The sequence below is a fragment of the Lissotriton helveticus genome, chromosome 6, assembly GCF_964261635.1.
Source record: "Lissotriton helveticus chromosome 6, aLisHel1.1, whole genome shotgun sequence".
Classification (NCBI taxonomy): domain Eukaryota; kingdom Metazoa; phylum Chordata; class Amphibia; order Caudata; family Salamandridae; genus Lissotriton; species Lissotriton helveticus.
Window position 1 is genome coordinate 825,478,490 of NC_136067.1, and position 20,862 is coordinate 825,499,351.

Below are 20,862 nucleotides of genomic sequence, written 5' to 3' on the forward strand. Positions count from 1 at the left end.
TCATCTGTTTGTGACTTATGGCCAGATTACATTGGTGTAGGAAGGTAGATCCCTGACTATGGTTGCCCCCAACTTTTTGCCTGGTGTTTTGCTGGTTTTCTGACTTTGTTGACCTGGGACCCTGCTATTCAGGGCCCCAGGCCTACTGCTCTCTGTAAAATGGATTCCATGTACCTTAGGTACATATCTAAATTGGATACTGAGTCACCTTATCAGTCCCTGTACAGTGTACCTTAGGTACCCAGGGCATAGGTGTACCCAGGGCCTACCAGGGGCTGCAGCATGTATTATGCCACCACTGGCTGGCCATCCAAATCTGACACAACTGGCTGTTTGACAGCTGGGGCAAGGTGGTGTAATCACCCTTTGCTTTAGATATAGTATACCTATATCTAACCCTAAAAATGGACACACAGATCTCCTATCAGTCACTCCTATGGCAGGCCTTAACAATCCTGAAGGCAGAGTGCTTGGAATCGTGTGAGATGGTGCTCTAGCATGAGCTGAGCCTGTCTGCGGCTTTCGGGATCCATCCCTTAGCCGTTTCCATGATATCGCATACCATATACTCTTAAGTGCATTATAATCCTCGCGGTTATATGCCAACTCTGGTATCGCTTTATCAAAACATGTCGAGTAAGGTGTCATACGAATTGGAATACTAACCCCTCGCCAATTCTGGCGACGGGGTTAGCATTCCACCCTTCTAGAGGGACACGACATGTATGTAACCCCTAACCCCGGTTAAAGTCAGACAGAGCCTTAGCATCCACAAAATGGATGCTGCCACCGAGACACAAGTCTGCCCTCCTGCTGCTGGGAGTCCTCCCAGAGCAGGAGATAAGGACAAAGGGTTTCCTGCCAGGGGCGGTGCCAGCACCGTCCCAGACAGGATTTTGTGTATTGTAGGTAGGCAGGGCTTCAGAGGAAGGTGACTGCACGTGGCACCCCGGTGCTCACTGTGCATAGGCTGGCTTGAACCAGTTCCAGGGACACTCCAGACCCTGTGCTGGGGAAAAGCCCGCCAAGGAAGTGGGTGTAACCACCCCCCTCCTGGTCCCACCCCTAGGGCAGGACTTAGTCGCGTGCCAGCCCCCTTTTCCCAGATAAAGGTAGGGACTGGCCCCCTTCCAAATCAGATCATCTTTGGAATCAAGATACCACTTTCCACGAAAGGACTTCACGATTTCTTCCTCAAGATTCTCCCTTGTGGCTAAGGAGTAGTCACCCTGCATCCGCAGGCACCATCCAAGAACACTGCCGTCTGCTGCACGTCCTTCCTCCGGAATCCGACTGCCCAGCTCGACGAGACCCGGCTTCCCTGGCACCTCTGACCTCTACAGCACAGCTGAGAACCGTGGGTGCGACGAGACCTCGAGGGACCGGCCATCGCCAAGACTGCACGACTTCTGCACAGCAAGCCCACCGAGTAATTTCCTGGTGAGTGCTTTGGGGTCCGAGAAGCCCCCACCCTGAGCAGCTCCAGCACCGAAGAGCAGCCCCCCAGCATCTCCACGATCGGCGTGGGGCCCTTCTGCTTTTTGCTGCTCACCGCGTTGTTTGGCTACTAGCCCGCTGGCTTGTGGCCTTCCGAACGACGCCCGACGACAACACTGCTGCTGGTCTGGTTGCTCCAGACTGGCCCTTGCTTCCCTCCATCGGAGAAGAACCCTGGACCCTCCTGGTCCGGCTAAGACGCCATTTTAGGTCCACCGCGTGGGCCTTGCATTTGCCAAGACTTGTTGCCCAATCCTGGGTCCAGCGACGTCGACAGCAAGAACCTTCGTGGGACAGCTCGCACCTCCATCCTGGTCGCCGACAACGCCTCCTGGTCCGAGAGACTGCAGAGCCCAGCAGCGCCCACTCACCTGACTGCGGTGACTTCGCCCGGTGCCATCCTGGTGCCCACTCAATCACTGGCTAGTGATTCAAGAACTTGGTCCCCTCTGCTTTCAGGTTTCCTTCTTCCTTGATCCAGGCTTGGATCCATCGAACTTTCCTTCACTGGTCGCCTGCCAGCAACTTCCTTCTTCCAGGCTCCTGGTCCGGCAACGAGATTCCCGACGTCTTTTCAGACCTATGCAGCTGCAGCCCCTGGGCTAGGTAACTTCGGCACTTCGGTGTCCCAGCATAGCCTCACTATCCAAGGGTCAGGATCCACTGTCGTTTTCTTCCTACCAGGTCGGGTTCGCCCGTGAACACTAACTTTGCCTTTACTAGCTTCCATAGACTTTGTCCCGCATCCCGCGTGAGAGTGCACACTCTGCACCCGAGTCCCCTAGGTCTCCTAGAAGTAATCTAACGATTCTATAGTCAAGTCCTAGCGATTCCAAAGCCTATTAGTACTGTACTTACCTGCTAGTAATTTCGCATTCCACTTTTAAAGTATATGGTTTTTCGTGCCCCTCGGGCATTTGTGTATAACGTGCTAACTTAAGTATTTTCATAAGAGTTTTGTTGTGTGCTTAGCACCCTGTCCTCATAAAGAGTACAGGGTTGTTGTGATTCTAATAAATACATTGTTTATTTTCATAACACTTGTGTGGTGTCCTTTCACTGGGTGTTCAAGGGGTAATGTGATGGTAAAACAGCTGGCTTAACACGCCCTCTAGAGTCTTAGCCTTAGACTGCTCGTATCCATGCTACTAGGATAGCCGGTCTATAAGGTTGACTTACAACCAATCATCAATAAGGGTTGTTTGGACTGATATATAGTGATCACTAGAATAGTGAACACTGCACATCAGGCCAACTTCTCACATTGGTGAGCAGCGGTTGGGATTTGAGCTTGCTGTTGTTTTACCACACATATCCTGAGAATATCTTGTGAAAGATCACATAAGTACTAAAGGTACATATAACTTAGCTTAGAATACTCTGAGTTCTACTGAACCAGCTGTTGTAGCTCCTAGGGCCTAGCACACCCTAAACTACAACTCTAGCAAGGGATCAGTAGGCAAACATATAGTGTAGGTAAGTGCACCACTTACACCTCACTAGAAAAGCATGTCTACCCAGGGAGAATCTACTGAGACTCCCCTGGTCAGTGTTGACCCTCCACAGGTCACTTCAAGATATGCAGCTCTCAGTTTTCAGGAGATGAGACAAATCTGTGTCTCCAGGAAACTGAAGCAGGGGTCTAACCCCACCACTCCCTTTCTGATAGGTCTCTTAGAGACATATGATGCCAGAAAGCTTTCTCAGTTACATGAGAACATGCCAGCCTTAGAGGGAACCTCTGAGGATCCAGATCTCCCCAACATTGCTACTGCAGTTGAGGAGGAGGATCAAGGGGAACTCTCTGGGGACGAGGTAGACAGAGGTCTTGAGGTAGTCAGAAGGCTAACTAGGGCCAACTTAGACTTGCTTGGGCTAGGATCTGGGGGACCCCCAGTACTGACCCTAAGTAGGCCTAACCTTGGAGTTAGGAGAGATAGATCTCTTTCTAGGGACTCCAATAGATCTCTGCACTCTAATGCCTCTTCTCAGAGGAGAAGGAACTCTCCCCAGAGGAGATTGACTTCCCCTCAGAGAATGGAGCATGAAGCTAGGATGAGACAGGCTACTCTGAGGATTGAAAGGGAAGAAATTGCCCTGGCCAAAGAGAAGCTTGCCCTGGCAAGAGAGCAGCAGATGAGTGGGTTAGCTCCCACTGGTGGCAGCAATCTCCCAAGAGATAGAGAGAAGGGTTTAGATACTAAACACCTGACTAAGATAGTGCCCCCCTTTAAGCAAGGGGATGATATCCAGAAATGGATGGCTGCTTTGGAGAGGGCCTGCACTGTGCAGTGCATTCCCCGAAGTCAGTGGGCAGCTATACTGTGGCTCTCCTTTGATGGTAAAGGTAGAGATAAGCTCCTCACTACAAGAGTGGAGGATGCTAATGATTACCAGGTCCTGAAAAATGCACTGGTTGATGGGTTTGGCTTAACCACTGAGCAGTACAGGTTGCTGTTCAGAGACACCCAGAAAACTCAGTCTCAGGACTGGTCTGACTTTGTTGATTGTGCCACTAAGGCTTTGGAAGGCTGGCTACTGGGTAGCAAGGTTACTGACTTCACAGGATTGTATAATCTTATTATGAGAGAGCAAGTCTTAAATAATTGTCAGAACCAGTTATTACACCAGCACCTGGTAGACTCTGATCTGACCTCTCCACAAGAATTGGGTAAGAGGGCAGACAAATGGGTCAGAACCAGGATTAGGCCCAAGAACCAAGGTGGTGACCAGAAAAAGGAATCAACCAAGCCTCAAGAGAAGGGTGGGAATAAATCTACAGATCAAACCACATCAGGGCCCCAAAAATCCTCTGAGGGGGGTGGGTCCCAGAATCCTTCCAACAACCAGAAGAAACCTTATTGTTATCCCTGTAAACAGGTGGGTCATTTAAAAACTGACAGCAGTTGCCCAAAGAATAACAATAAGGAAAACATACCCCCAAGTAACATTCCCAAACCTCCTGTTGCTACTAGTAGTAACCCCCCAGGTGGTGGGAGTGCCCCCAAAAATTTGGGTGCATTTACTTTGGGAGTTCCTGGGGACTCTGGCCTAACCAGGTCCCCTGACTTAGATACTCTTGTCTGTGAGACTGGCATGGGGTTTGCCAACTTCACAACTTGTCCCAACACTTTGGGCAAGTACAGGCAGGAGCCCCTCATCAATGGAATGAAAGTTGAGGCCTATAGAGATACAGGGGCTAGCATCACCATGGTGACTGAGAGTCTAGTCCCCTCAAGGCAACTTTTACCTGGTGCCACATACCAGGTGGTAAACATTGATGGAGTGAAGAAAACTCATCCCATGGCAGTAGTAAATCTCAGCTGGGGAAGTGTCACTGGCCCCAAGAGAGTGGCAGTGTCATCCAACTTGCCTGTAGATTGCCTACTGGGGAATGATTTAGAGACCTCAGCCTGGGCTGAGGTAGAGCAAGAAACCCATTCTAGAATGGTAAACCCCCATGGTAAGGTTAGTGGGGCAGTGTTAGCCACCGCCCCAGTCCAAGATGTCCTCCCTGAACAGGTCAGGAGGGTTGTGCCAGTCACAACCCAATCTCAGACACCTTCCTTCTCAGAACAGGTTGTCAAGGCTGTAATGGTAACAGCCCACACCCAAACTGAGCCCCCTCCTGAAAAGGTTGGTGGAGTTGTGATGGCCACAGCTCAAACTCAGACAGATAATAGTGTTGTGAAGCCTGAAACTATGGATCACTCCACTCAGACAGAGAGTATTGAGGAGGAAGAGAAATCTCCTTCCCACCAGACTCTAGGAAAGGATCAGCCTCCTCAGGGAACTGATCTGACCCCTTGTGAAGAAACTGCCACAGAGGTAGTCAGGCCTAGCCTGGCAGAACCCCTGATGTCAGTGAACCCTTCCAAGGTGGGACCCAGTCTGAAGCAGGTAACCTGCCCCTCTCTACCCTGCCTCAGTCAGCCCAGGGCTGTAGAGGTCAGGGAGGCCAGTGTTGGACCCCAAAGGGCCCCCTGTCCAAAAGAATTCCCCAATCAGCAGATTAAGGGCACTGAAGCTAGTAGTCCTAGCCAAGTGAAAATAAAACCAACTCCTGAGGGATCCCCCTTAAATTTAGTTAGGGACCTCCCACAGATGGACACTGTTGGGCACAGCCAAACCTGGGACCTGAGGGCCCCAAACCTGACCTGTCCCTCCAGTAAGCCAAACAGAGGGACCCAACCTCCAGCTGTAGGTAGCCAGAGGTTGACCCTGAGAGCCCAAAACAACTCAGTCTTGGAAAGAAAGGCCTCTATGGTGGAAAATGATCGGAGGAAGCTGAGCCCAAAATTAGTGGAGCCTCACTTCAGTACTCCATTTCAGCACCAGCCTTTTACTTTGCCAAAACACACCATAGGTAGAGATTCCCTATGGTGGAGACCCTCAGACACCCTTAGGGTGAGGGATTGCTTAGTGGACCATGAGATAGGGGGTAACCATGCCAGTGCTGGTACTTCCTTATATGGCCACTCAGGCAATATAGGCTTACCTGGCAAGGCTAGCCTTATCTCCTTTCGTTTGGGGGGGGGGGGTTATGTAGGAAGGTAGATCCCTGACTATGGTTGCCTCCAACTTTTTGCCTGGTGTTTTGCTGGTTTTCTGACTTTGTTGACCTGGGACCCTGCTATTCAGGGCCCCAGGCCTACTGCTCTCTCTGTAAAATGGATTCCATGTACCTTAGGTACATATCTAAATTGGATACTGAGTCACCTTATCAGTCCCTGTACAGTGTACCTTAGGTACCCAGGGCATAGGTGTACCCAGGGCCTACCAGGGGCTGCAGCATGTATTATGCCACCCCTGGCTGGCCATCCAAATCTGACACAACTGGCTGCTTGACAGCTGGGGCAAGGTGGTGTAATCACCCTTTGCTTTAGATATAGTATACCTATATCTAACCCTAAAAATGGACACACAGATCTCCTATCAGTCACTCCTATGGCAGGCCTTAACAATCCTGAAGGCAGAGTGCTTGGAATCGTGTGAGATGGTGCTCTAGCATGAGCTGAGCCTGTCTGCGGCTTTCGGGATCCATCCCTTAGCCGTTTCCATGATATCGCATACCATATACTCTTAAGTGCATTATAATCCTCGCGGTTATATGCCAACTCTGGTATCGCTTTATCAAAACATGTCGAGTAAGGTGTCATACGAATTGGAATACTAACCCCTCGCCAATTCTGGCGACAGGGTTAGCATTCCACCCTTCTAGAGGGACACGACATGTATGTAACCCCTAACCCCGGTTAAAGTCAGACAGAGCCTTAGCATCCACAAAATGGATGCTGCCACCGAGACACAAGTCTGCCCTCCTGCTGCTGGGAGTCCTCCCAGAGCAGGAGATAAGGACAAAGGGTTTCCTGCCAGGGGCGGTGCCAGCACCGTCCCAGACAGGATTTTGTGTATTGTAGGTAGGCAGGGCTTCAGAGGAAGGTGACTGCACGTGGCACCCCGGTGCTCACTGTGCATAGGCTGGCTTGAACCAGTTCCAGGGACACTCCAGACCCTGTGCTGGGGAAAAGCCCGCCAAGGAAGTGGGTGTAACCACCCCCCTCCTGGTCCCACCCCTAGGGCAGGACTTAGTCGCGTGCCAGCCCCCTTTTCCCAGATAAAGGTAGGGACTGGCCCCCTTCCAAATCAGATCATCTTTGGAATCAAGATACCACTTTCCACGAAAGGACTTCACGATTTCTTCCTCAAGATTCTCCCTTGTGGCTAAGGAGTAGTCACCCTGCATCCGCAGGCACCATCCAAGAACACTGCGGTCTGCTGCACGTCCTTCCTCCGGAATCCGACTGCCCAGCTCGACGAGACCCGGCTTCCCTGGCACCTCTGACCTCTACCCACCTCTACAGCACAGCTGAGAACCGTGGGTGCGACGAGACCTCGAGGGACCGGCCATCGCCAAGACTGCACGACTTCTGCACAGCAAGCCCACCGAGTAATTTCCTGGTGAGTGCTTTGGGGGCCGAGAAGCCCCCACCCTGAGCAGCTCCAGCACCGAAGAGCAGCCCCCCAGCATCTCCATGATCGGCGTGGGGCCCTTCTGCTTTCTGCTGCTCACCGCGTTGTTTGGCTACTAGCCCGCTGGCTTGTGGCCTTCCGAACGACGCCCGACGACAACACTGCTGCTGGTCTGGTTGCTCCAGACTGGCCCTTGCTTCCCTCCATCGGAGAAGAACCCTGGACCCTCCTGGTCCGGCTAAGACGCCATTTTAGGTCCACCGCGTGGGCCTTGCATTTGCCAAGACTTGTTGCCCAATCCTGGGTCCAGCGACGTCGACAGCAAGAACCTTCGTGGGACAGCTCGCACCTCCATCCTGGTCGCCGACAACGCCTCCTGGTCCGAGAGACTGCAGAGCCCAGCAGCGCCCACTCACCTGACTGCGGTGACTTCGCCCGGTGCCATCCTGGTGCCCACTCAATCACTGGCTAGTGATTCAAGAACTTGGTCCCCTCTGCTTTCAGGTTTCCTTCTTCCTTGATCCAGGCTTGGATCCATCGAACTTTCCTTCACTGGTCGCCTGCCAGCAACTTCCTTCTTCCAGGCTCCTGGTCCGGCAACGAGATTCCCGACGTCTTTTCAGACCTATGCAGCTGCAGCCCCTGGGCTAGGTAACTTCGGCACTTCGGTGTCCCAGCATAGCCTCACTATCCAAGGGTCAGGATCCACTGTCGTTTTCTTCCTACCAGGTCGGGTTCGCCCGTGAACACTAACTTTGCCTTTACTAGCTTCCATAGACTTTGTCCCGCATCCCGCGTGAGAGTGCACACTCTGCACCCGAGTCCCCTAGGTCTCCTAGAAGTAATCTAACGATTCTATAGTCAAGTCCTAGCGATTCCAAAGCCTATTAGTACTGTACTTACCTGCTAGTAATTTCGCATTCCACTTTTAAAGTATATGGTTTTTCGTGCCCCTCGGGCATTTGTGTATAACGTGCTAACTTAAGTATTTTCATAAGAGTTTTGTTGTGTGCTTAGCACCCTGTCCTCATAAAGAGTACAGGGTTGTTGTGATTCTAATAAATACATTGTTTATTTTCATAACACTTGTGTGGTGTCCTTTCACTGGGTGTTCAAGGGGTAATGTGATGGTAAAACAGCTGGCTTAACACGCCCTCTAGAGTCTTAGCCTTAGACTGCTCGTATCCATGCTACTAGGATAGCTGGTCTATAAGGTTGACTTACAACCAATCATCAATAAGGGTTGTTTGGACTGATATATAGTGATCACTAGAATAGTGAACACTGCACATCAGGCCAACTTCTCACAATTGGGTATAGCGGTCACTAAAGCTACGTTTTCTAGATGGATAGCCTCTGCCATCCAGTTCTGTCACATCAAGGCTAACCGACCATTGACAAGGTCTGTTCGATCTCATTCCACAAGAGCTGTGGCAGCATCTGCAGCTTTGTTTGCAGGGGTGACGCTTGAAAACATTTGCCGTGCTGCGACATGGAAGAATGTCCACACGTTTACAAAACATTACTGCCTACAATCAGCAAATCAGAATGATGCGGCAGTGGGCCAAACCGTTTTTACGCCACATGTTTCCATAGGAATACATTCAGGTTCTAACGTTGGCTTATTTCTTAAAAAGTACATACAATTCAAGTTGTTGTTTATAATATACAGACATGTGTTATCATATACTGAGTTTCTATGATACTAAGGTTCCTTTCCTGTAGGAAATTGCATGATTTCTATGTTGGTTCGGAAGATGACTTGTTAATAGGTCAATCTCTAGCCGATTGTTGGTTGTTAACGGTACATTCATGGGGGTGCACTACAATAAGTCTCCCACCATCCGCAACCGACTTTGCCAGGTTTACTGCTTGCTATTCTGATTCAGGCATGTGAATCTATGAAAGATACCCCAATACTGGATAAGAAAACAAGTTACTTACCTGTAACTACGGTTATCCAGTATTGGTATCTTTCATAGATTCACATGCACCCACCCTCCTCCCCGGAAAGTCAGTTCTCTAAGATTGGGATACTTGTTCCCACTTGTGCTACGAAAATCTGAGGAGAGCTGGCTCTGCAGAGAGGGTTCTGGAGGGTGCTGTGAGCTGATTGGTTGGAGCAAAGACTTTGGTCTTTTTTACATAATGAGGTAGATAGGCTACTATAATTTAGGCCTCAGGCCTATTCCTAGGGCCTACTACTACTACAAAGTGCTTTTTGCACTGCTTTTTTATTTACCGTGGGACTCCCGCCTCGTCGACGGGGAATGATTCAGGCATGTGAATCTATGAAAGATACCAATACTGGATAACCGTAGTTACAGGTAAGTAACTTGTTTTCATATTCACCCTTTCAGCTTGTGTTAATGCAATATTAATTTTTATAATTCCAACATTTTCTACTCAAGATTAGGGTATGATTAAAATATGCCCCCCAGGGAGACATATAGAAACATCGGAGGGATATTGCTAGTGTGCGAGTCAGGGGGAATAGGCAATCCAGAGTCTTAAACTGTTTAATTTAACCAATGTTAAGGATGTGATAACCCTACAAAACTGGGGTGTACTTTAAATGTGGTGCTGGCTATAATGAAACTGTAGACACCAATGTATTGAAAGGGTACATTAAGTGTGCTTGTAATGCATTGTATGAGAACTTGTGAGCCTGTTTAATAAAAAGATTTCAAATAAAAGATTAGGGTATGATAAACACCCTTAAATACTAGACGTCTTAAGTTTGTGTGTACTGATTGCGAGGTGGATAAGTAGGGAGTCTTATCCTAACATCCCTGGTAAGTGCCTCTGGCAGATTTTGTTTATCGTTTGTGCAGTCCTTCCAGTGAGTAAAATCAAGAGGTAAATTTGTTAGCCCTTCTGTAGGGTTATAGGTTGCACCCATGACCACTGGGGGGGGCACGGAATATCCATCTGATGTGTCTCTGGAAATATCAGAATATGCAACAGGCATATAGCACTTTTGAACAAGACTTGATCACATGCAAGAGAAATTAAGGAAATTGGGTAGACCTTTTGTTCCAGAATTCCTTGACCTAAGGGACCATGGTCCTGCTTTTTGATCAAAACAATACTAGGTTGTATTGAAAAATGGGGAACAAAATGGTGTTTTACTGAGAGGCAGTCCAAATCTTAGAGCAAGCAGAATCCAAAGCGTGTATGAGCACACGCAGCAGCTAAAACTTATGCTTCATAAAAGGGCATAAAACAATGTGTTACATTTCTGCTACCTTGAATAAAGATTATGAAAAAATGAGACAATATGTGTACCTTTTGTTTAACAACTGGTAACTGCCATCACATTGTTATTGTATTAAGCCTATGTGACTACATGACTCCTCATAATCGCTTCGTCCTTCATGATTCACAAGCCAGTTCTTCAAAGAGGAAATTATTGAATCGCCATTAAACAAGTCATCGCTTATTCTCAAGAAATACACTTCCTATTTCAATTACCAAAAGGAAATGTAAATCCATCTCCACACTCCTTAGAATCTTAGTTGAAGGCGTTGATGGTGCAAAAACGGGGAGACAGGCCCCCTCTTGTTACTACTATGCATTAATTTAGGCCAGTGGTCTTCAAACTTTTAAATGCTGCCCCCCTTCCCTGTGGCAAAAAAGAAAGAAATCATCGGGCCCCCTCAGACTTTTTCACAATTATTCTATTAAAGTGGCGATGTTGAAATAAGGGAGAACTTATCTAAACATTGCATTTAAGTTCTATTTCCGTTTGAAAAATCCAATTAAATACATGATTGCTAAATATACTATTCTGGTTAGGCAGGCCTTGCAAACGTGAAAAAGTATCCACAGTGTGATCATTGGAAGAAACAAATGGGGGTGGGATTTTTAAGAATATTTGAGTCCCTTCCCTTTTGACACATACTCCCAGCTAGGATATAAATCGCAAAAGAGGTTGGTGAAGGCCCATTACAGAGCATTTTACTGCCACCCATTTGTTTCCGCTTAAAATAAAGCATTATCAGCTTAATGCTTCTTTTGCCCAGAGCCTGGCGCACCGCATATCCCTGAGATCACTTGTCACCAGTGTGAAGACCCCTGGTTGCACGTTAACACTAATGAGACACACTGTCCTATCTGTCAATCAGCACTTCCATCATCACAATTATGTGAATGCACACGTAATCACCAGTAACATCAATCCTGGAATAGGCACGGTCATTGTATCAAATTTTAACGGGAAAAAAGCTTTTTCTGTAGTAGGGGATCTCTGTGTATAGTCATAATCTAGTGAATAGTCCCGCCCATGTGCGTGGACCCCGGAGCAATCAAAAATAATCTCTTACAGTGTCAAAAAATGCAGAAAAGCATAGACACTTAAGAGAGAATTTAAAGACCGATAATGCAGCCTAAAAAGGCTACACTGTCCAGTACTTCAACTAGAAATTCCTCCATCAAATCCACAAAACAGCAAAAGCCTGTACAGATTTCCCTTGCTTTACCAGCAAAATCCCTCAGGAATGATAGAGAGAAGAACCTGGACAGACAAGCCCCATAGGCTGCCATTATGTGGCTCAAAACAGGATACTGTGCCTTTAAGAGAATCTTCCAGAACCTTCTCCCAGTATACCAGAATGCATAGCAGGTCCAACTTAGTTTCAGTTCTTTTTTCCGGCTCCTGCAAGCAGGACCCTGGAGCATTGAGCTCTCCCTTTTCAAGGGTTTTGTTGGTGTTTTTTCACTAATTTCAATTTTGTGTACTTTTAAAGTACTTTAGTGACTTTCTTCTTGGGTTTCTGCTCTCTTTGGCTGTCCATAATGCCTGCATTATTTGATAAATGCCCAGAGTGCTCCAGGAAGAAGGCCAAGTCAGACCCCCATGAGGTGTGTATCCTCTGCCTTCCCTCTTCCCACATCCCAGAGGAGTGTGTGATCTGTAGAGGCTTCTCTGGCAGGACCCTGAAGGACAGGAGAAAAATAAGACTTCAGGGACTTGAAGAAAGAAGACTGAAGGCTCAAGGTGGGTCTGGAGGGGCTTCTGCTGCCCATGCTGAGGCCTCTGGGGGGCTCCCCAGGGGCAGGAAGTCCAGCAAACGTCCAAGGTCTCCGTCTGGTTCAGTTGCTAAGACCACGACGTCGAGAGGAAGGTCCACGGCCAGTTCCCGGTCTCCCCAGGGCTCTGGGTCGAGAAAACGTCGCCCGTCGACGTCGAGGGACGTTTACAGGCCGCCGTCGAACCCGGTGTCGATCTCCTCGTCGTCGGCGTCGAGTGGACGGCATCGGAGGGCACGGTGTCGGCGCTCGCCGTCGAGGCGACACCGCCGTTCGCCGTCGAAGACCAGGACATCGTCGTCGTCGAGGGGATCCTCGTCGTCTAAGTCGCCGTCGAGACGGAGGAGGTCTCCGGCGCCGAAGAAGTCGACGTCGAGGCGTTCGAAGAGGTCGACGTCGAGACGATCGAAGAGGTCGCCGTCGAGGCGTTCGAAGAGGTCGACGTCGAGGCGGTCGAGGTCGCCGTCGAGGCGTCATCGCCCGTCGTCGAGATTTAGAGGTTCGTCCATCTGGTCGGGGTCGACGTCGAGGCGGAGAAGCCGCTCGCTGCCGAGGAATGTGAAACGGTCGACGCCGAAGGGCCGCTCGCCGTCAAAGGACCCACGATCGACGTCTGAGCACCGATCGTCGACGTCAGGAGGTCGTAAGGACAGGCCCAGGACTGTGGGGGGCTCCCCACAGTCAGGACAGGATGGTGGCTCCCCGGGAACGGCATACTCCGAGGTGTATACCGCGAGGAAGCCTACTGCACTGCCTTCGTTGCCTCCTTTGCCTAAGGGCCCGCCTCCGAGGGTTTCACCCCCTCCTCCGTTGCCTCCTTTTCCGGCGCCTCAGGCCCCGGTTCCAACTGTTCCTCCTCCCCCGGTTCCACCGAGATCGGTGTCGATGCCCAACCTCCCGACACCTCCGAAGAAGACTCCTAAGTCGAAGGTTCCTCCTAAACCCAAGACGTCCGACCCGGGGAGGCCGGCGGAGCGTCCCAGACCCAAGAGATCGAGGTCACGCTCAGGTAGAAGGGACAGGTCGAGGAGTGGACGCGGATCCTTCTCGAGATCCAGGCATCGCCATAGGAGGCATAGGTCCCGGTCTCGTTCTGCCTCGGGGACCCGTTCCTACTCACCTACGTTGTCAGATTCACCGGAGACGAGGGTGTCCCCGATTGATGACATTGGCACGTTCCAGGAGGTTCTCCTGCGCGGGGCGGCGAAGTTGGGGATCGAGGTTACGGCTCCTACGCCCTCAACTTCCGTGATCTTTGAGACATTGCATAAGTAACACCTGTCTCGCCCCCTACTGCTTCTGGTGCCAGGTCTACTTGAGCCGGCGGAACAACTCTTCCTTACGCCGGCGGTGGTGAAAGCTGGGCCTTCCAGGCTCTTGAAGAAATACAGGGCTCCTGAGTCGGACCCGGCTTTCTTGAGGAAGGACCGGACACCGGACTCGGTGATTGTGACGGCGGCTCGGAAGCTCCATGCCACCTCTCCTGCCTCCACCGTGCCTCCCGATAAGGAGAGCCGCTGGATTGACTCTGCTGGACGAAAAGCGTGTGGGACGTCCTCTGCAACGATGAAGGCCTCCAGTGACTCGGCGTTGTTAGGACGATACGACCGTGCGCTGTGGGACTCCATGGAGCGGTTTGCGGACCTCGTTCCGCGCGACCGGAGAGAGGATTTCATGGAGATCGTCCAGGAAGGGATGCTGGTTTCTAACCAGGCCATTAGCGCCGCGGCGGATATCTCCCTGCTGTCCGCGCATGGATACTGCCACGGTATTAATCAGAGGCGCCATGCTTGGCTTCGGTTGACGTCGCTTAAACCTGAGGCGCAACAACGTGTGGCAAATCTGCCGTTTTCCGGGGATACCCTTTTCGGGAAACACGCTGATGACGAGATGGCCAGGATGAAGGCCGAGGCGGAAACCCTGACGGCGGTGGGCTTGGAGAAGCCCAAAGATAAGAAACCCTTCCGCCAATTCCAACGGCGTTTTGGGTCACAGGGTCGAGGAAGGGGACAGTCTTCTGGGCAACATCAGCAGCAGCAACAACAGCAGCAGTACAGACGACCCTTCCAGAAACGTCAGAGGGGTAGAGGTGCACAGCAGTCCTCTACCGCGACCAAGGGCCCGGCTGGGTCTCGACCCTGAGCAGTTACTTCCCCTTCGTCCGTTACCCGCTCCGGTGGGGGGAAGCATTCAATCTTTTCTGGCAGAGTGGAGAAAAATTACTCAGGACAAGTGGGTGCTGAATATTGTTTGCAATGGATACAGTCTTCGTTTCACCAGCCCTCCTCCATCGATTCCTCCGATCAGCTCGCAGTATCAACTGCGCGAGCTTCAGGCGGAGGCTGACATCCTGTTGAGGAAAAGGGCGATAGAGGATGTACCTCTGTCTCAAAGAGGAAGAGGTCTGTACTCTCGGTTCTTTCTGGTCCGCAAGAAGGACAAGAACGAGTTCAGGCCCATTCTGGACTTGCGACAGGCGAACAAATGGATTCGCAGAGAAAAGTTTTGCATGCTGTCGTTGCATCAGATTTATCCTCAGCTGCAACGGGGAGACTGGCTTTGTGCCATAGACCTACAGGATGTATACTTCCATGTGCCCATTGCACACAAACACAGGAAGTTCCTGCGATTTCAAGTCGGCGCCAATCACTATCAGTACACGGTACTTCCGTTCGGGCTGAAGTCTGCGCCCAGGACATTCTCGAAGTGCATGGCAGTGGTAGCGGCAGACCTGAGGAAGAACAAGGTGTTTGTCTACCCGTACCTGGACGATTGGTTGATCAAGGCCTCCTCCTTCTCGGAAGCTCAAGCACACTTCCAGAAGACGTGCGTTCTCTTGAACAAGCTGGGGTTGCACATCAACATGTCCAAGTCTGTTCCAACTCCGGTCCAGTGCATCCAGTACTTGGGAGCCTCCATCAATACGCTGTCGGCAAGCGTGTCTCCTTCGGAAGAGCGATGTTTATCACTCCTTCGGAAGGCTCAGGCTCTCCTGTCCACTCCATCCACGACAGTGAGGACGGTGTCTTCTCTGCTGGGATCGATGGCCTCTTGCATCTTCCTGACGCCACATGCGCGGCTGCACATGAGACCGCTGCAGGAGTGCTTGGAAGATCAATGGGACCAGAGGAGAGGATCTTGGGACGACAGGATACGACTGTCTCTACATGCTCTTCAGTCTCTGAAGTGGTGGTGTTCGGCGGAGAATCTCCTCAGAGGGGTTTCCTTCCACAAGGACATTCCCACACAGACGATCGTGACGGATGCTTCTCTCCTGGGATGGGGAGCGCACTCCGGAGACCTGCAGATTAAAGGGACGTGGTCCCCTTCGGAGTCCACGTACCACATCAATTTCCTGGAACTCAGGGCTGTTCACTTGGCGCTGAAGGCGTTTCAACCGTCCTTCCGGACCGACTCTCTGCTTGTGCAAACGGACAATACGACCACGATGTATTACCTCAACAAGCAAGGGGGCTCGAGATCGCGCACTCTGTCTCTGGAGGCGCAGGCGATCTGGCACTGGCTTCTGACCCGCGGACTCTCGATAACGGCCACTTATCTGCCAGGTGTGCAGAATGTTCAGGCAGACGAGCTGAGCAGACTGATTCAGGAAAACCACGAATGGGTCATAAACGACGAAGTACTAGGAGAAGTCTTCGCAAGGTGGGGAACTCCAGACGTAGATCTGTTCGCCACCGCCGAAAACAGCAAATGCCGAGACTTCGCCTCCAGATACTACCAGCCGGGGACGCTGGGGAACGCGTTATGGATCAACTGGTCGAACAGCTTTCTGTACGCTTTTCCACCCATTCCCCTGATTCCAACGGTTCTCATCAAGCTCTCCCAATCCAGGGCGAAGATGATTCTGATTGCCCCGGAATGGCCCAGACAGTGGTGGTTCACGGACCTACTTCACCGGTCTCTCCTTCCTCACATGAAGCTGCCGTGCAGGCCGGACCTTCTCACGAAGTTCGGGGGGCGGATGGTGCACCCCAACCTCTCGTCTTTGAGTTTGGCGGCATGGCTCCTGAAATAGTGCAATATGGCCATTTGAATCTCCCAGAGGATTGTATGGACATACTGAAGGAGGCTAAGCGACCTTCCACTAGGACTTCTTATGCTTACAAGTGGAAGAGGTTTTGCATCTGGTGCAAGTCTAAGAACTATGACCCTACGACATGCAAGGAAGATGTCATACTTCCATATCTGCTACATCTGGCGCAGTCCGGCCTTAATGTCCATTCCATTAAGGTTCATCTGGCTGCTTTGTATATACAAGTGTGCTCTCGCTACTACAACAAAGTATCACAAACAGTGCAATGACTGAAAAATATATACGGAAACAGAAGCAGAATCTTTGGTGTGTTCTTGATACAGCAAGAAGATGATTTATTCTCTCCAGACTCAAGAGATGTAATGAAAAGCCGACACGTGTTTCGTCGTGTACAGTTGAGTCAACACGACTCTTCAGGGCTGATGATACAAGAATAACATACATCAAGTCAGTACTGCCGTTGTTAAATACTGCAAATGGTGACAAACTGCAGCCAACATGCAGTGGTGCCGTACGTATGGGTTCGCACGTGATAGTGTTGTGTAGTGGTGACATCAACACATTAGTACATGTGTCACTCAAAGGCTGTGAGTGGTAGCCCTCGGGTGGTGGTGCATAGACATGAAATTTCGTGACATAACGCTTTAGTGTGTGATCGTGTTTAACACATACACAGAGATCTTGCATTTCGAGGGTTCATGCAGTTGTGGATCAATCCGAATAAAACTAAGTGAGCCTGTGTGAGGAGGTGTGGGTGAGGGACCATAACAGTAACATGACGTGGTTGGCCGGTGTTGTCTTTATCCGTGTTGTTTAGGGGTACTCAGGGAGTTCTGTTATTGCGCCCCTTAAGAACGTGTGATTGGATAGGATAGGACAAGTCACTGTCTCTCGCCATTATGGATTATTTACCTTGAGGAATAATACGTTCGTGGTGTTTGGTAATAGGTCTGGGCTGATATCAGAGTACTGGACGGTACTTGCCGGAGAGAGACTAGAGGAGAGAGTATATGCAGAAAGGAATCATTAGAAAAAGCATTCTAAGGTAGGGGGAAAAAGGACATCTACTCAGTTGAATAGACGGCGAACAAAAAGTGCGGTATTCTTACCACGAGTCTAAATGTGACTAGAAAGAAACGGTCTGTCCCTTTATGATAGTCACGTGGAAGGTACTAATTACTTGGTATTCTGTATTCAAGAAAGGCCAAAATCTTCGTATTTGTCCACTCTGTGTAAACGGGGATCACAGAAAGAAGAATACAGAAAAAGAGTCAGATTAATGCGCGAGTTAGCGCAACGTTTAACAAAAGGACATATTGCATTGTATCTTTTCGAAATGATTATGGGTCTATAGAGCATTCCGTTAAGGAGAAAATACTAGACTCCTGGTGTGTTAGGTATTGGACATTTAACACGCATAATAGCGTATTCTTACATGAGGACATATTGCTCCTTGGAAAGAGATAAGATCTCTAGGACTGAATTAAGAAAATACCTGACTCCTGGTGTGTCAGGAGATAAGCCGGGAGGGGATCCGTCTATTACTGGACTGGCTCGAGACGAGTGTGTCTCTCAACAGGGCGATGCGCTAAAAAACGGGAAACAAGAGCGCGGGTTAGCTCTAAAAGCCCAGTATTCTGGGCTTCACATCAAATGGGGGTGATCACGGGAGATAGTTGCCGCTTACCTCTGTTATGGAATCCCTCCTCCTATAGTTCCCGGTTGCCGTCTCTCTGTACGGACACGTGACCGGGTGGGAGGGATTGTCTTATAGACAAAGGTAGAGATCGAAGATGTCCCCGTTGACAGTGTTGAGGACGAGAGGATTCGCCATCTTTGAATGGCCAGAGTGCATCAGAGAATATATCAAAAAATATATGCACTCAGTTCTGTGCAAAAGTAGTTTTGATTCGGATGAGCGAAAAAAACGTTTCAAAAAGGAACTCTTGATGTCTTGGCCTGCATACAATGAGGAGGCTCGCATAGTGATAGATTAAGGCGCGTGAAGGTGGTTGGTGCGCAAGAGAGTGTTGGGGTTCCACGACACAATCGAGGCAAAACTCGTAAAGCTCAGTGACCTAAGTAATTATGTGTGAAAGTGCCCCCCCGCACCTCTCATTAGTGGACATAACATTTAAATCAACAAGTTCAAAACATATTGTAATTGGTTACTTAGACATTATGATCATAATACAATATTGGACCTAGGTATTGGTCAGAGATATCACATGGTACAATCACTAATGAGATCATGTATTCTCATACTATACATAGTAGTTATCTTCTTTGATATTATAGTACATGGTGGGTATCTCTAGAAATGTCTATATTTGACACTATGAGTTCCTTGCTGATCATGCATTAAAAGTTTCAGTAAGTCTCTGTAGAAGAAGGGTCCCCCAGACGGCTGCCTAGTCGCCTAAGAAGAATTGAAGCTCAGGATCGTAGTTGAGCCCCTGTTCCACGCATCTAAGACGTAGGGAGGCGACCTGGATCATGCGTCTTAGATGCGTGGAACAGGGGCTCAACTACGATCCTGAGCTTCAATTCTTCTTAGGCGACTAGGCAGCCGTCTGGGGGACCCTTCTTCTACAGAGACTTACTGAAACTTTTAATGCATGATCAGCAAGGAACTCATAGTGTCAAATATAGACATTTCTAGAGATACCCACCATGTACTATAATATCAAAGAAGATAACTACTATGTATAGTATGAGAATACATGATCTCATTAGTGATTGTACCATGTGATATCTCTGACCAATACCTAGGTCCAATATTGTATTATGATCATAATGTCTAAGTAACCAATTACAATATGTTTTGAACTTGTTGATTTAAATGTTATGTCCACTAATGAGAGGTGCGGGGGGGCACTTTCACACATAATTACTTAGGTCACTGAGCTTTACGAGTTTTGCCTCGATTGTGTCGTGGAACCCCAACACTCTCTTGCGCACCAACCGCCTTCACGCGCCTTAATCTATCACTATGCGAGCCTCCTCATTGTATGCAGGCCAAGACATCAAGAGTTCCTTTTTGAAACGTTTTTTTCGCTCATCCGAATCAAAACTACTTTTGCACAGAACTGAGTGCATATATTTTTTTATATATTCTCTGATGCACTCTGGCCATTCAAAGATGGCGAATCCTCTCGTCCTCAACACTGTCAACGGGGACATCTTCGATCTCTACCTTTGTCTATAAGACAATCCCTCCCACCCGGTCACGTGTCCGTACAGAGAGACGGCAACCGGGAACTATAGGAGGAGGGATTCCATAACAGAGGTAAGCGGCAACTATCTCCCGTGATCACCCCCATTTGATGTGAAGCCCAGAATACTGGGCTTTTAGAGCTAACCCGCGCTCTTGTTTCCCGTTTTTTAGCGCATCGCCCTGTTGAGAGACACACTCGTCTCGAGCCAGTCCAGTAATAGACGGATCCCCTCCCGGCTTATCTCCTGACACACCAGGAGTCAGGTATTTTCTTAATTCAGTCCTAGAGATCTTATCTCTTTCCAAGGAGCAATATGTCCTCATGTAAGAATACGCTATTATGCGTGTTAAATGTCCAATACCTAACACACCAGGAGTCTAGTATTTTCTCCTTAACGGAATGCTCTATAGACCCATAATCATTTCGAAAAGATACAATGCAATATGTCCTTTTGTTAAACGTTGCGCTAACTCGCGCATTAATCTGACTCTTTTTCTGTATTCTTCTTTCTGTGATCCCCGTTTACACAGAGTGGACAAATACGAAGATTTTGGCCTTTCTTGAATACAGAATACCAAGTAATTAGTACCTTCCACGTGACTATCATAAAGGGACAGACCGTTTCTTTCTAGTCACATTTAGACTCGTGGTAAGAATACCGCACTTTTTGTTCGCCGTCTATTCAACTGAGTAGATGTCCTTTTTCCCCTACCTTAGAATGCTTTTTCTAATGATTCCTTTCTGCATATACTCTCTCCTCTAGTCTCTCTCCGGCAAGTACCGTCCAGTACTCTGATATCAGCCCAGACCTATTACCAAACACCACGAACGTATTATTCCTCAAGGTAAATAATCCATAATGGCGAGAGACAGTGACTTGTCCTATCCTATCCAATCACACGTTCTTAAGGGGCGCAATAACAGAACTCCCTGAGTACCCCTAAACAACACGGATAAAGACAACACCGGCCAACCACGTCATGTTACTGTTATGGTCCCTCACCCACACCTCCTCACACAGGCTCACTTAGTTTTATTCGGATTGATCCACAACTGCATGAACCCTCGAAATGCAAGATCTCTGTGTAT